General features: G+C 37.8%; 1 protein-coding gene across 5 annotated transcripts in view; it reads right to left on the bottom strand.

Annotated features, from left to right (window-relative positions):
• GDPD4 (glycerophosphodiester phosphodiesterase domain containing 4) overlaps nucleotides 1-14,246 on the bottom strand; it is a 184,080-nt gene that overhangs the window by 60,275 nt on the left and 109,559 nt on the right. The gene's annotated exons all lie outside the window — the stretch shown is intronic.

The following is a 14,246-nucleotide window of genomic DNA, read 5'->3' as shown; positions in this document are numbered from 1 at the left end:
ATAAGTTTACAAGAATTGAAATTATACCATGCTTACTTTCAGACCACAATGCTATGAAGCTTGAAATCAACCACAGAAAAAAGTCTGGAAAACCTCCAAAAGCATGGAGGTTAAAGAACACCCTACTAACGAATGAGTGGGTCAACCAGGCAATTAGAGAAGAAATTAAAAAATATATGGAAACAAACGAAAAGGAAAATACAACAATCCAAACGCTTTGGGACGCAGCAAAGGCAGTCCTGAGAGGAAAATACATTGCAATCCAGGCCTATCTCAAGAAACAAGAAAAATCCCAAATACAAAATCTAACAGCACACCTAAAGGAACTAGAAGCAGAACAGCAAAGGCAGCCTAAACCCAGCAGAAGAAGAGAAATAATAAAGATCAGAGCAGGAATAAACAATATAGAATCTAAAAAAACTGTAGAGCAGATCAACGAAACCAAGAGTTGGTTTTTTGAAAAAATAAACAAAATTGACAAACCTCTAGCCAGGCTTCTCAAAAAGAAAAGGGAGATGACCCAAATAGATAAAATCATGAATGAAAATGGAATTATTACAACCAATCCCTCAGAGATACAAACAATTATCAGGGAATACTATGAAAAATTATATGCCAACAAATTGGACAACCTGGAAGAAATGGACAAATTCCTGAACACCCACACACTTCCAAAACTCAATCAGGAGGAAAGAGAAAGCTTGAACAGACCCATAACCAGCGAAGAAATTGAATCAGTTATCAAAAATCTCCCAACAAATAAGAGTCCAGGACCAGATGGCTTCCCAGGGGAGTTCTACCAGACGTTTAAAGCAGAGATAATACCTATCCTTCTCAAGCTATTCCAAGAAAGAGAAAGGGAAGGAAAACTTCCAGACTCATTCTATGAAGCCAGTATTACTTTGATTCCTAAACCAGACAGAGACCCAGTAAAAAAAGAGAACTACAGGCCAATATCCCTGATGAATATGAATGCAAAAATTCTCAATAAGATACTAGCAAATCGAATTCAATGGCATATAAAAAGAATTATTCACCATGATCAAGTGGGATTCATTCCTGGGATGCAGGGCTGGTTCAACATTCGCAAATCAATCAACGTGATACATCACATTAACAAAAAAAAAGAGAAGAACCATATGATCCTGTCAATCGATGCAGAAAAGGCCTTTGACAAAATCCAGCACCCTTTCTTAATAAAAACCCTTGAGAAAGTCGGGATAGAAGGAACATACTTAAACATCTTATAAAAGCCATTTATGAAAAGCCGACAGCTAACATCATCCTCAACGGGGAAAAACTGAGAGCTTTTTCCCTGAGATCAGGAACACGACAGGGATGCCCACTCTCACCGCTGTTGTTTAACATAGTGCTGGAAGTTCTAGCATCAGCAATCAGACAACAAAAGGAAATCAAAGGCATCAAAATTGGCAAAGATGAAGTCAAGCTTTCGCTTTTTGCAGATGACATATTATACATGGAAAATCCGATAGACTCCACCAAAAGTCTGCTAGAACTGATACATGAATTCAGCAAAGTTGCAGGATACAAAATCAATGTACAGAAATCAGTTGCATTCTTATACACTAACAATGAAGCAACAGAAAGAAAAATAAAGAAACTGATCCCATTCACAATTACACCAAGAAGCATAAAATACCTAGGAATAAATCTAACCAAAGATGTAAAGGATCTGTATGCTGAAAACTATAGAAAGCTTATGAAGGTAACTGAAGAAGATTTAAAGAAATGGAAAGACATTCCCTGCTCATGGATTGGAAAAATAAATATTGTCAAAATGTCAATACTACCCAAAGCTATCTACACATTCAATGCAATCCCAATCAAAATTGCACCAGCATTCTTCTCGAAACTAGAACAAGCAATCTTAAAATTCATATGGAATCACAAAAGGCCCTGAATAGCCAAAGGAATTTTGAAGAAGAAGACCAAAGCAGGAGGCATCACAATCCCAGACTGTAGCCTCTACTACAAAGCTGTCATTATCAAGACAGCATGGTATTGGCACAAAAACAGACACATAGACCAATGGAATAGAATAGAAACCCCAGAACTAGACCCACACACGTATGGCCAACTCATCTTTGACAAAGCAGGAAAGAACATCCAATGGAAAAAAGACAGTCTCTTTAACAAATGGTGCTGGGAGAACTGGACAGCAACATGCAGAAGGTTGAAACTAGACCACTTTCTCACACCATTCACAAAAATAAACTCAAAATGGATAAAGGACCTGAATGTGAGACAGGAAACCATCAAAACCTTAGAGGAGAAAGCAGGAAAAGACCTCTCTGACCTCAGCCGTAGCAATCTCTTACTCGACACATCCCCAAAGGCAAGGGAATTAAAAGCAAAAGTGAATTACTGGGAACTTATGAAGATAAAAAGCTTCTGCACAGCAAAGGAAACAACCAACAAAACTAAAAGGCAACCAACGGAATGGGAAAAGATATTCGCAAATGACATATCGGACAAAGGGCTCGTATCCAAAATCTATAAAGAGCTCACCAAACTCCACACCCGAAAAACAAATAACCCAGTGAAGAAATGGGCAGAAAACATGAATAGACACTTCTCTAAAGAAGATATCCGGATGGCCAACAGGCACATGAAAAGATGTTCAGCGTCGCTCCTTATCAGGGAAATACAAATCAAAACCACACTCAGGTATCACCTCACGCCAGTCAGAGTGGCCAAAATGAACAAATCAGGAGACTATAGATGCTGGAGAGGATGTGGAGAAACGGGAACCCTCTTGCACTGTTGGTGGGAATGCAAAGTGGTGCAGCCGCTCTGGAAAGCAGTGTGGAGGTTTCTCAGAAAATTAAATATAGACCTACCCTATGACCCAGCAATAGCACTGCTAGGAATTTATACAAGGGATACAGGAGTACTGATGCATAGGGCCACTTGTACCCCAATGTTCATAGCAGCACTCTCAACAATAGCCAAATTATGGAAAGAGCCTAAATGTCCATCAACTGATGAATGGATAAAGAAATTGTGGTTTATATACACAATGGAGTACTACGTGGCAATGAGAAAAAATGAAATATGGCCTTTTGTAGCAACGTGGATGGAACTGGAGAGTGTGATGCTAAGTGAAATAAACCATACAGAGAAAGACAGATACCATATGGTTTCACTCTTATGTGGATCCTGAGAAACTCAACAGAAACCCATGGAGGAGGGGAAGGAAAAAAAAAAAAGAGGTTAGAGTGGGAGACAGCCAAAGCATAAGAGACTGTTAAAAACTGAGAACTGAGGGTTGATGGGGGGTGGGAGGGAGGGGAGGGTGGGTGATGGGTATTGAGGAGGGCACCTTTTGGGATGAGCACTGGGTGTTGTATGGAAACCAATTTGTCAATAAATTTCATATAAAATAAAATGAAAAAAAAAAGCAAGTTTCAACATTATGCAAATAATAGATCTTAACTGTTAAAATGCTTAGAAAGAAAATAAATGGAAAAATATAAATAGAAGTATTATAATTGTTTTGGAAATATAGATGTGTTTAAGTACTTCTATTTTGTATTCTATAAATTTTCTATTATAAAATTATTAATTTTTAATGGAGAAAAAAAAGATGAATGGATAAAGATGTGGTATATTTATACACAATGAAATATTATTCAGCCATAAAATAGAATGAGATCTTGCCATCTGTGATAACATAGATGGACCTAGAAAGTATTATGCTAAATGAAATAAGTCAGACAGAAAAGGACAAATACCATATGATTTCAATTATATGTGGAGTCTTAAAAACAAAGTAAATGAATAACCAAACAAATAAGCAAATGCAATAACAGACCCATAAATATAGAGAACAAACTAATGGTTTCCAGGGGGGAATAACAGCCATAGGGATAAAAGATACAGCATCGGGAATATAGCCAATGGTACTGTAAGAGCCTTATATGGTGACAGATGGTAGCTACACTTGTGGTAGGCATAGCATAAAGTGTAGAGTTGTGGCATCACTATGTTGTACACATGAAACCAATATAATGTTGTGTGTCAATTATAATGGAATAAAAAAAGAAATGTTTAAAAAAAGTAAATTATGAGAGCAGATGTATACTATTTATTCTATGCTTTAAGATTTGAAAAACTGAAGTATGCTTTTACTAGAGTATTACGCACCACAATATAATTACTATTTTAAACTCCAAATCTAATTACACCTTTATATTATGTTCGTAAGAAGGCTTATGCTCCTGTTGTCATATCTAAAACCCAAACATAAAGTTTCTATAAATAAAAAAAATAAAGAAGAGCAAATTAAACTAAGGTAAGTAGAAGAAGAAAAAAACAAAGTACAGAAATCAATGAAATGGGAAAGTAAATGTGCTAACAAAGCCATAATTGGGTGTTTTGAAATGGTTAATAAAATTCATTAACTCCCAGCAAGACTGACCAAGGAAAAGAGGGAAAATAAGAATTTCTACTAGCAAAATGTAATCTGATTTTTAAAATGTCATTATGTGTGATAAAGGATTAGTACCTAAAATCTAGAAAAAACTTAGCAACTCAACACCCAAAAAACAAGTAATCCAGTGAAGAAATGGGCAGAAGACATGAAGAGACATTTTTCCAAAGAAGACATTCAGATGGCTAACAGACACATGAGAAGATGCTCAACGTCACTCATCATCAGAGAAACACAAATCAAAACCACAATGAGATACCACCTCACATGTGTCAGAATGGCTAAAATTAACAACTCAGGAAACAACAGATGATGTTGAGGATGCAGAGAAGGGGAACCCTTTTGAACTGGTGGTGGGAATGCAAACTGGTGCAGCCACTCTGGAAAACAGTATGGAGGTTTCCCAAAAAGTCAAAAATAGAACAACTCTATGATTCAGTAACTCCACTACTAGGTATTTACCCAAAGGATACAAAAATACAGCTTCAAAGGGGTAAATGCACCCTGATGTTTACAGCAGTATTGTCAACAACAGCCAAACTATGGAAGGAGCCCAAGTGCCCAACAACAGATGAATGGATAAAGAAGATGTCGTATATACATATACATATGTATAGGTACACACACACACACACACACACACGTACAATGGAATGTTACTCAACTATCAAAAAGAATGAAATCTTGCTATCTGCAATAATGTGGATGGAGCTAGAGTATTATGCTGAGTGAAGTCAGTCAGAGAAAGACAAAGACCATATGATTTCAAACTCATATGTGGAATTTAAGAAACAAAACAGACAAACATAGAGGAAGGAGGAAAAAAAGAGAAGGAAGCAAACCATAAGAGAGTCTTAACTATAGAGAACAAATGGAGGGTTGCTGGAGGAGGTAGAGGGAGGGATGGGCTAAATAGGTGATAGGTATTAAGGAGGGCACGTGGCATGATAAGCACTGGGTGTTGTATGTAAGTGATGATCACTAAATTCTACCCCTGAAACCAATATTACTCTATGTTAACTAACTATAATTTAAATGAAAACTTGAAGCCCAAAAAAAATAAGAAGAAAAAAAATGTATTGAATTAGAGATGAATGCACTAAATGCCACTGAACTGTTCATTTTAAAATAGTTAATTTTATGTTATGCAGGTTTCACCTCAATAAATTAGTACTTACAGTTAAAATTTTAAAACACTATAAAATTTCCACATCAGAAATAAAGCAGAGGGCATTTCTATATTCATATAATTTTTATTAAAATAATATATTTAAAGCATTCTTGGTCTAAGTGGCAAGGTCACAATGTTTTGTGACAGTGGTCAGAGTACGAAGAGAGCATAATCACAGAGAATGTATTAGAAATGTGACTATAATTACAAATATCCTTGTCATAAACACTACTCAAATAAGTGAAGGTACAACTACTTAATTTCTTAAAATGCAGTGGTCCTTGAGGAGAATTACTTGGAATAATGCACAACTCATGAATTTATCACAATCACCTTTGCGTACAGCTACATGGAAAAACCATTATTGTCTTTAATATATGGTTTCCTTACAGAAAAGGATGGTGCCTTCTGACTTTTCCCATAAAACTAGCATGGTGCACTGGTACATATTATTACTCAGGAAATATTTGTTGAGCTAAATTAAACTGCTTCACTTTGTAACAAGACTCAGGGTATGATTCCTCTCAAATCTGATGCCATTTGAAATTATGCCCACATAACTATAGCCAAGGAATAACTTAAAAGCCCTAAGGTGAAAGAACTCTGGAGTCTGTGAGACCTATATTTAAATCTCAGGTTGGTCCCCTACTGATCAAGTACATTAATTTTGGTGAATTACATAGCCTGCCTGAACTTTGCCTCTTTGGGGGCAAGTTTCCTCATTTGCAAAATGGGGATGATGATAATTTCCAGGGCATGGCAGGTAAGGATGGTGATAGTAAAAGAAGCAGCTAACACTTAATTGTGTTCTTACATTTGCCTAGCATTTTGCATGTGCATAATATGAAGAATAATTTCCTCTAATCATTAAACCAGTCCATCAGGGTATTATTATTTTTTTCTTTAGGTTATTGCTATTCGGAGCTGTCAGCACAGAGCTTGATGCAGGGCTCCAACTCATGAACTGCAAAATCATGACCTGAGCCAAAGTTGGACACAACCAACTGAGCCACCCAAGCAGCCCAGTTATTGCTATTCTTATTTACAAATGAGAAAATGGATGATTAGAAATCTGTCCAAAGTCATATGTGTGTGTAGCTGGTGGGTAGGCCAGGATTTGAAAAAGAGCCTATGGTCTAACAACCACAGAACTTGACACATAATAAAGGCTCAATAAATGGAAGCTATTATAATTATTTTTTTAACTACTACATCGATCTAAATTATGATTATGAGCGGCACCTGGGTGGCTCAGTCAGTTAGCTGATTTCAGCTCAGGTCATGATCTCATGGTTGTGAGATTGAGCCCCATGGTGGACTCGGTCTTGGGCATGGAGCCTACTTAAGATTCTCTCTCTTGGGAGAAGCCAAGATGGTGGAACAGCATGGAAGGGTTTTTTTTTTTGCATCTCATGTCCATGAAATACTGCCAGATCAACACTCAAACATCCTATACACCTAGAAAACTGATTTGAGGATTAACACAACAATCTGCACAACCTGAACCACAGAATTCAGCAGGTACACGGAGTGGAGAGGTGAACTTGGGGAGAGAGAAGATGGGGGAGGGCAGGGAGCTGTTTTTGCTTGCAGAGAGAAAATGGAGAAGGTGGGGAGGGGGGAGGATATGGAAAAGCACACACCCCCACCAAAAGCAGCTGGAGAGAAGGTGGAAAAGTGGAAACAGCCACAGGGACTGAACTAAAAAGGGAAAAAGGAGAAAGGAGAGGGTTTAAATTCCACTAAGACTCTTTAAACAGGGGGAGCACAGAGTCTGAAACTACGTAGCTTGATACCTGGCAGTGCTCTGGTGGGAAGGGCAAATCCCCAGTAGCAGAGTGAAGTCTGGTTGGTTCTTGGGCCACATGGGGAGAGGCAGTTCTCCTGCAGGGAGAACATTTGGTAGAGGCTGTGCGGACCCCCCACCAGCAAAGGTACCAGCAGACCTTGGAGAACAACCACATTCACTGGTGCTGGAACAAAGTCACTAAGGGTGAACCCTGGTGCCAGATGTGTGTTATGTTTTTCCATAATTCCTGAAATACTGTTGCTACATGACTGTGTGAACTTTTTCTAGGGCAGGCTGGCACCAAGCCACAGTCTCTGGGCATTGGCAGCAGCATGGTCCTGCGAACGTTCCTGGGTGCAGCCGGCACCCAGCCAATGCCTAGTGAGACCCTCTCCCAGAAAGTCTGAGTGGGACAAAGCCACAGTCCCTCAGAAGTGAGGGGTTGGGAAACACAGCTGCATCTAAGATAAAACTCAGGAGGGAGGTGCTGCCTGGCAACCTGATGGCTTGGTCATGGACAGTATAAAAGTGGGGAGTGGACAGAAGCCAGAGACAAAGGACAGGTGCATGATTGCTGATCTGGGAGAAAAGAGTTTCGATACTAGAGACTGGGTAGCTGGGTGAAGCCATTTTCACCCCTCCCACACATGCGCATACACACCTATCAAGCACCACAACAATCCACCCCAGTAAGCTAAGCAGTGCCATCTAGTGGAGAATGGAGCCATTACACTACTGAGCCCCGCCCAACTGGGCCAACATAGCTCTTCAGGAACACAAGTCTCTCCACCTGCTTAGTTTACGGACTATAAATTGATTCACAGTCTGACTTCTAGAGAAAATGATGTAATTTCAATCATATTTTGGTCTGTTTGCTGGTCCATCTATTCAATTTTCTTTTTTCTCTTTTTCATTTCTTTTCTTTTTCTTGAATACAGAAAGAGAAAAAAATTATTTTTACTTTCAATTTTTATTAAAAATATTTTTATTTTTTTCTACTATATTTTTTACTTTTTTGTAAATTCCTCAAATTCTATTTTACTTCCATCATTTCATTTTATTCTACTTCACTCAATTCATTTTTTCAAAATTTCAAACATTTTTCTTTTTTTTCTTCCCCTTTTCCTCTAATCTATCAAGCTCCTTTGAACAACCAGACTAAAACACACCTAGGATCTGGCATCATTTATATGATTTGTGTGTGTGTGTGTGTGTGTGTGTGTGTGTGTGTGTGTGCTGTTTTTAATTTTTTAATTTTATTTTTTTTTTACCTTATGAATTCCTTTTCTCCCCTGAAAATGATGAAATGAAGGAATTTACCCCAAAAGAAACAGAAGGAAGAAACGACAGCCAGGGACTTAACACAGATATAAGCAAGATGTCTGAACCGGAATTTAGAATTATTGTAATAAGAATACTAGCTGGGGTCTGAAAATAGACTAGAATCCCTCTCTGCAGAGACAAAAGAAGTAAAAGCCAGTCAGGATGAAATTTTAAAAAATGCTGTATCTGAGCTGCAATCTCAAATGGATGCCACAGTGGCAAAGATGGATGAGGAAGAGCAGCGAATCAGTGATACAGAGGACAAACTTGTGGAGAATAATGAAGCAAGAAAAAGGGAGGAAAATAAGGCAAAAGAGCACGATTTAAGAATTAGAGAAATCAGTGACTCATTAAAAAGGAACATCAGAATCATAGGGGTCCCAGAAGATGAAGAGAGAGAAAAAGGAGTAGAAGTGTTATGTGAGCAAATCATAGCAGAAAACTTTCCTGACCTGGGTAAAGACAAAGACAACAAAATCCAGGAAGCACAGAGGACTCCCATTAGATTCAACAAAAACCAACCATCAAAAAGGCATATCATAGTCAAAATCACAAAATACTCAGGCAAGGAAAGAATCATGAAAGCAGCAAGGAATAAAAAAGTCCTTATCCTAGAAGGGAAGACAGATCAGGTTTGCAGCAGACCTATCCACAGACACTTGGCAGGCCAGAAAGGAGTGGCAGGATATATTCAATGTGCTGGATCAGAAAAATATGAAGTCAAGAATTCTTTATCCAGGAAGACTATCATTCAAAATAGGAGAGATTAAAAATTTCCCAAACAAAAATTAAAGGAGTTTGTGACCACTAAACCAGCCCTGCAAGAAATTTTAAGGGGGACTCTCTGAGGGGAAAAAAGATGAAAAAAAAGAGAGAGAGAGAGACCAAAAGCAACAAAGACTAGAAAGGACCAGAGAACACCACCAGAAACTTCAACTCTACAAGAAACATAATGGCAATACATATCTTTCAGTACTCACTCTAAATGTCAATGGACTCAATCCTCCAAACAAAAGACATAGGGTAGCAGAATATATAAGAAAACAAGATCCATCTATATGCTGTTTATAAGAGACCCACTTTAGACCTACAGACACCTTCATATTGAAAGTAAGGGGATGGAGAACCATTTATCAGGCTAATGGTCAACAAAAGAAAGCTGGAGTAGCCATACTTATATCAGACAATGTAGACTTTATTTATTTATTTATTTATTTATTTATTTATTTTAACGTTTATTTACTTTTGAGACAGAGCATAAATGGGGGAGGGTCAGAGAGAGAGAGGGAGACACAGAATCTGAAACAGGCTCCAGGCTCTGAGCTGTCAGCACAGAGCCCAATGCAGGGCTCGAACTCACGAACCGTGAGATCATGACCTGAGCCAAAGTCAGACACTTAACCAACTGAGCCACCCAGGTGCCCCAGACAATGTAGACTTTAAAATAAAGACTAATAAGAGATGAAGAAGGGCATTATATCATAATTAAGGGATCTATCCACTAAGAAGACCTAACAGTTGTAAACATTTATACTCCAAATGTGGAATATATAAATCAATTAACCACAACATAAAGAAACTCATTGATAACACTACCATAATAGTATGGGACTTCAACACCCCACTTACAACAATGGACAGATCATCTAAACAGAAAGTCAACAAAGGAAACAATGGCTTTGAATGACACACTGACCGGATGGACTTAACAGATATATTCAGAACATTCATCCTAAAGCAACAGAATATACATTCTTCTCCAGTGCACATGGAATGTTCTCCAGAATAGATCACATACTGGGACACAAATCAGCCCTCAACAAGTACAAAAAGATCGAGATTATACCGTGCATATTTTCAGACCACAACACCATGAAACCTGAAATCAACCATAAGAAACAATTTGGAAAGATAAAAAATACTTGGAGACTAAAGAATATCCTACTGAAGAATGAATGGGCTAACCAAGAAGTTAAAGAGGAATTAAAAAGTACATGGAAGCCAATGAAAATGATAACACCACAGCCCAAACCTCTGGGACACAGCAACGGTGGTCATAAGAGGGAAGTGTATAGCAATCCAAACCTTCCTAAAGATGGAAGAAAGGTCTCAGATACACAACCTAACCTTACACGTTAAAGAGTTGGAAAAGGGACAGCAAATAAAACCCAAAGGCAGCAGAAGACAGGAAATAATAAAGATTGAGCAGAAATCAATGCTATCAAAACCAAAAGAAACAGTAGAACAGATCAATGAAACCAGAAGCTGGTTCTTTGAAAGCATTAAAAAAATTTATAAACCATAGCCACTTTGATCAAAAAGAAAAGGGGAAAGGATCCAAATAAATAAAATCAAGAATGAAAGAGGAGAGATCACAACCAACACAGCAGAAATAAAAACAATAATATCAGAATATTATAAGCAATTATATGCCAATAAAATGGGCAATCTGGAAGAAATGGACAAATTCCTAGAAACATATAAACTACCAAAACTGAAACAGGAACAAATAGAAAATATGAACAGACCAATAACCAGTAAAGAAATCTAATTCGTAATCAAAAATCTCCCAAAAAACAAGAGTCCAGGGCCAGATGGCTTTCCAGAGAAATTCTACCAAACATTTAAGGAAGAATTAACACCTATTCTCTTGAAGCTGTCCCAAAAAACAGAAATGGAAGGAAAACTTCCAAACTCTTTCTATGCATCCAGCATTATCTTGATTCGAAAACCAGAAACCCCACTAAAAAGGAGAACTATAGACCAATTTCCCTGATAAACATAGATGTAAAAATCCTCAATAAGGTATCAGCCAACCAGATCCAATAGTACATTAAAAAATTATTCACCATGACCAAGTGAGATTTTTACCTGGGATGCAGGGCTGGTTCAATATCCACAAAATAATCAATGTGATTCATCACATCAATAAAAGAAAGGACAAGAACCACATGATCCTCTCAATAGATACAGAGAAAGCATCTGACAAAATACAGCATCCTTTCTTGATAAAAACCCTCAGGAAAGTAGGGTAGAAGGATCATACCTTGAGATCATAAAAGCCATTCGTATGAAAGACCCACGCTAATATCATCCTCAATGGGGAAAAACTAAGAGCTTTCCTCCTAAGGTAAGGAACAAGACAGGGATGTCCACTCTTGCTACTGTTATTCAACATAGTATTAGAAGTCTTAGCCTCAGCAATCAGAAAACACAAAGAAATAAAAGGCATCCAAATCAGCCAGGAGAGGTCAACCTTTCACTCTTTGCAGATGACACGATACTCTCTATGGAAAACCCAAAAGATTCTACCAAAAAACTGCTAGAACTGATTGATGAATTCAGCAAAGTTGCAGGATATAAAACAAATGCACAGAAATCTGTTGCATTCCTATACACCAATAATGAAGCAACAGAAAGAGAAATCAAGGAATCGATCCCACTGACAATTGCACCAAAACCCATAAAATACCTAGGAATAAATCTAACCAAAGAGGTGAAAAATCTATATGCTGAAAACTACAGAAAGCTTATGAAAGAAATTGAAGACACAAAAAATGGAAAAAGATTCCATGCCCCTGGATAGGAAGAACAAATATTGCTAAAATGTCAATCTACATACTCAAATGCAATCTACATACTCAATGCAATACCTATCAAAATAACACCAGCATTCTTCACAGAGCTAGAACAAACAATTCTAAAATTTGTATGGAACCAGAAAAGACCCTGAATAGCCAAAAAATGTTGAAAAAGAAAACCAAAGCAGGAGGCATCACAATCCCGTACTTCAAATTGTATTACAAAGCTGTACTCATCAAGATAGTATGGTACTGTCACAAAAACAGACACTCAGATCAACAGAACAGAATACAGAACCCAGAAATGGACCCACAAATGTATGGGCAACTAATCTTTGACAAAGCAGGAAAGAATATCCAATGAAGTAAAGACAGTCTCTTCAGCAAGTGGTGCTGGGAAAACTGGACAGCGACATGTAGAAAAATGAACCCGGACCACTTTCTTACACCATACACAAAAATAAACTCAAAATGGACCAAAGACCTATATGTAAGACAGGAAGCCATCGAAATCCTTGAGGAGAAACAGGCAAAAACCTCTCTGACCTTGGCCACAGCAACTTCTTACTCAACACGTCTCCAGAGGCAAGGGAAACAAAAGCAAAAATGAACTATTGGGACTTCATCAAAATAAAAAGCTTCTACACAGCGAAAGGAACAATCAGCAAAACTTAAAGGCAACCAATGGAATGGGAGAAAATATTTGCAAACAACATATCAGATAAAGGGTTAGTATCCAAAATCTATAAGAACTTATCAAACTCAACACCCAAAAAACAAAGAATCCAGTGAAGAAATGGGCCAAAGACATGAATAGACACTTCTCCAAAGAAGACATCCAGATGGCCAACTCACACATGAGAAAATGTTCCACATCACTCATCATCAGGGAAATACAAATAAAAACCACAATGAGATACCACCTCACACCTGTCAGAATATCTAACATTAACAACTCAGGCAACAACAGATGTTGGTGACGATGCAGAGGCAGAGGATCTCTTTTGCATCATTGGTGGGAATGCAAGCTGGTGCAGCCACTCCGGAAAACAGTATGGAGGTTCCTCAAAAATTAAAAATAGAAGTACCCTATGACCCAGCAATTGCACTACTGGGCATCTATCCAAGGGATACAGGTGTGCTGTTTCGATGGGGCACATGCACCCCCATGTTCATAGCAGCGCTATCAACAATAGCCGAAGTATGGAAAGAGCCCAAATGTCCATTGATGGATGAATGGATAAAGGAAATGTGGTGTATATATATACAATGGAGGTTTTACTCGGAAATCAAAAAGAATGAATCTTGCCATTCACAACTAAGTGGATGGAACTGGAGAGTATTATGCTAAGCGAAATTAGTCAGAGAAAGACAAATATCATATGACTTCACTCATATGAGGACTTTAAGATACAAAACAGATGAACATAAGGGAAGGAAAGCAAAAATAATAAAAAAACAGGGAGGGGGACAAAACATAAGAGACTCTTAAATATGGAGAACAAACAGAGTGTTACTGGAAGGGTTGTAGAAGGGGGGATGGGCTAAATGGGTAAGGGGCATTAAGGAATCTACTCCTGAAATCACTCTTGGCACTATATGATAACTAACTTGAATGTAATTTAAAAAAAATAAATTAAATTTTTAAAAAAGATAATCTCTCTCCCTCTCCCTGTGCCCCTCCCCTGCTCAGTCTCTTTCTCTCTCTCTCTCAAAAAAAAAATTATGAGTAGAAGAGAAGAACATCACCACAGATCCATTTTCTATTTGAAAAAAGTAAAAGGAAAGGGAAATATACTCAAAATAGAAGTTCAGAAAAGAGAAATCCTCTTATTTGGAAATAGAGGTAAAACAAATATAATTTTCCACTGCTAAAAGGAAAAAGATACATTTTATGATCAACCATCCCATGGCCAGAGGGGTGAGAGA

Source organism: Prionailurus viverrinus, chromosome D1 (assembly GCF_022837055.1).
Source record: "Prionailurus viverrinus isolate Anna chromosome D1, UM_Priviv_1.0, whole genome shotgun sequence".
Classification (NCBI taxonomy): domain Eukaryota; kingdom Metazoa; phylum Chordata; class Mammalia; order Carnivora; family Felidae; genus Prionailurus; species Prionailurus viverrinus.
Note: the sequence above shows the minus strand (reverse complement) of the source record. Positions and strands in the feature narration are given on the sequence as shown.